The sequence below is a fragment of the Electrona antarctica genome (genome assembly GCF_951216825.1).
Source record: "Electrona antarctica genome assembly, chromosome: 19".
Taxonomy (NCBI): domain Eukaryota; kingdom Metazoa; phylum Chordata; class Actinopteri; order Myctophiformes; family Myctophidae; genus Electrona; species Electrona antarctica.
This window is the reverse complement of record NC_136800.1, coordinates 11,917,965-11,920,167: the sequence shown is the minus strand read 5'-3', so window position 1 is coordinate 11,920,167 and position 2,203 is coordinate 11,917,965. Positions and strand designations below refer to the sequence as shown.

Here is a 2,203-nt window from a genome sequence, read left to right as displayed (position 1 = left end):
TACCAATGATACTGATTAAGGCTGTATTACATTCTGGTCAAATGAGTCAGGGTGCTACTGCTGTGCATGTTGGCTCCCTGTAAACGCTCTCTTTCTCTCGCTCTGTCTGTGTGTGTGTGTGTGTGTGTGTGTGTGTGTGTGTGTGTGTGTGTGTGTGTGTGTGTGTGTGTGTGTGTGTGTGTGTGTGTGTGTGTGTGTGTGTGTGTGAGAGAGTTTCAAAGGGCTTTGATTTAAACGCATGTCAAGCAATACGAACATCAAGGTGTTTCTGCTGGTGAGTGGCACTTTATGGTTGCAACATTGCTGTCAAATGTAGAAAAAGATGGACGTTTGCATGCATATTTTGGTATTTTTTGTGAAGTTTTTTTTTAAAGGTCTAAATGTCAATTTAGCTTGATATTTTGTAATTTTTACTTTTGAATACTAATACTTAAATACTTTTTTTTAAGTACAAATTTGAGCAACTTTCACTTGTTCAGTAAAATGTGTCCAGGAGTATAAAGCTAGCGGCTCTAGCCTATATCAAGTCTACTTTACACATAGTTTGAAGTTGATCGGTCGGGACAGACAGACTCTTGGAGATTCTGTGCTCGATAGATAAATAAAAGTCAATCTAAACCCTTGTGGTTCAGCAGGTTTGGCTATCCAAAAGAAAGACCTCCTTTCTCCCTCTCTCTCCACCTTCTCCTTTGGTGCAGCTGAGAGATGCTGTCTGTATCTACTCTATTCTAATAATCAGAAGGTCACTGGGTCTCCTCCAAAGTGCCCCTGAGCAAGACAATTAACCCTTGACAGCCAAGCCCTTGACCATCAGAGTAGCTGAGTGAAGTTCAAACTGAATTTGACCCATAAAGCCCCCTCCTCTTCCCATGGCCTGAAATAAATTTGGGCATTTATACACTTTGGGTGATGCTACTTGTGAGCTTAACTAAAGGTCCTCCTTCAAGCGTAAAAACATCAACATGCGCACAAAAATAGGTTGATGGAAACCCAGTTAAAGTCCTTTAGCCTTTTCTTTATTTGCAGTTTAACTACTCATGCTACAAACAACAATTTTCATGACTCTGATGAAGACCGCAAGGTCGAAACCTTTGTTGTTTTACTTTAAGCACCAAATAAAAGGCCTGAAATGTCCGTGCTGCTCCAGGGTCCTCTCCTCCTCCAAAGATTGTGGGCAATAACATCACATTTGTGTTGTTATTACACTGTGTTGAACCATAACCTTGATAAGACTGTGCTTTTGTATTCTGTCCTGATCGCTTTGAAGGCATTTGAAGGCAGTGTATAGACTGTGAAGAGTAAGACATGCCATGACATGACAAGCCTACTGTATACTGCCTGATTGGCTAGCCCTGATATTCTTACTAACCTAGTCCATCCTAGCACTTCAATCCTTCAAAGGGTGGGTCACTGGGCCTTGCTGTGAAGAAGGTAGTGTGAACTGTGAACCATAAACGTCACCATGGACAAACCTCCCGATTATGGCATATCCCTGACCATATAAATCCATTACTTTGGCTAGCTCTACGAACAAAGGTTATATTTTTTACATGTGTCTCAAGTCCTTACTGTTTATTTGTCTGAAAAACACAACTTGGAGGAGCTCAGCTTTGTTTACTTTTCCTTTCCTAAACTGCATTTCCCCTGGGGTAGCTTTGCCATAGTTGTCTCCACCAGGCCGAAGGCATGGGGAGAGAGTATGTTTTGCACTCCGTCCGTGTGTGTGTGTGTGTGTGTGTGTGTGTGTCCGTCCGTCCTTCCTTCCGTCCGTCTGTGTACAGCTAATCTCTGGCACCGTTAACCCGGTCGATGCCAAACTTTGCACACACACTCCCTGGATGCCAACGATGAACCTCTGCCCCACATTTTCCAGAACGGCCTGTTATAGCGCCACCATGAGGCAGCTTTTCACATGTTTTACCTAAAACTGCACCGATCTGCGTGAAACGTTGCATGCACACTCCCTAGAGGCCAAGGACAAACCTTTGACCTGCATTTTCCGCATCTGCCTTTTATAGCGCCACCAGGAGGCCGACTTTTGTAAAACACATTTTTTGATATTACTCCTCCAGATTCTGTCCACAAATCGTTACACAGTATCTCTATGGTCATGTGCTCAAGTCGGATCTGTCCGATATTTCATATTCCATCCTAATTGGCTATAATTGGCTTTCACAGTTTGCAAGATTGCCCCGTTTTGAAC

The 2,203-nt window shown here is 43.0% G+C and overlaps 1 protein-coding gene across 9 annotated transcripts in view; it reads left to right on the top strand.

Annotated features, from left to right (window-relative positions):
* Positions 1–2,203, top strand: part of LOC306943435 (potassium voltage-gated channel subfamily B member 2-like) — a 70,086-nt gene that overhangs the window by 32,845 nt on the left and 35,038 nt on the right. For 7 of the 9 annotated variants that reach the window (XR_013792405.1, XM_079529754.1, XM_079529756.1 and 4 more), the window contains exon 1: positions 75–274. The exons of the other annotated variants lie outside the window; for them this stretch is intronic. The gene's annotated coding sequence lies outside the window, so the exon portion shown is untranslated. Of the gene's footprint in view, positions 1–74; positions 275–2,203 lie in introns of those variants that run through there. 9 annotated transcript variants of the gene reach the window in all.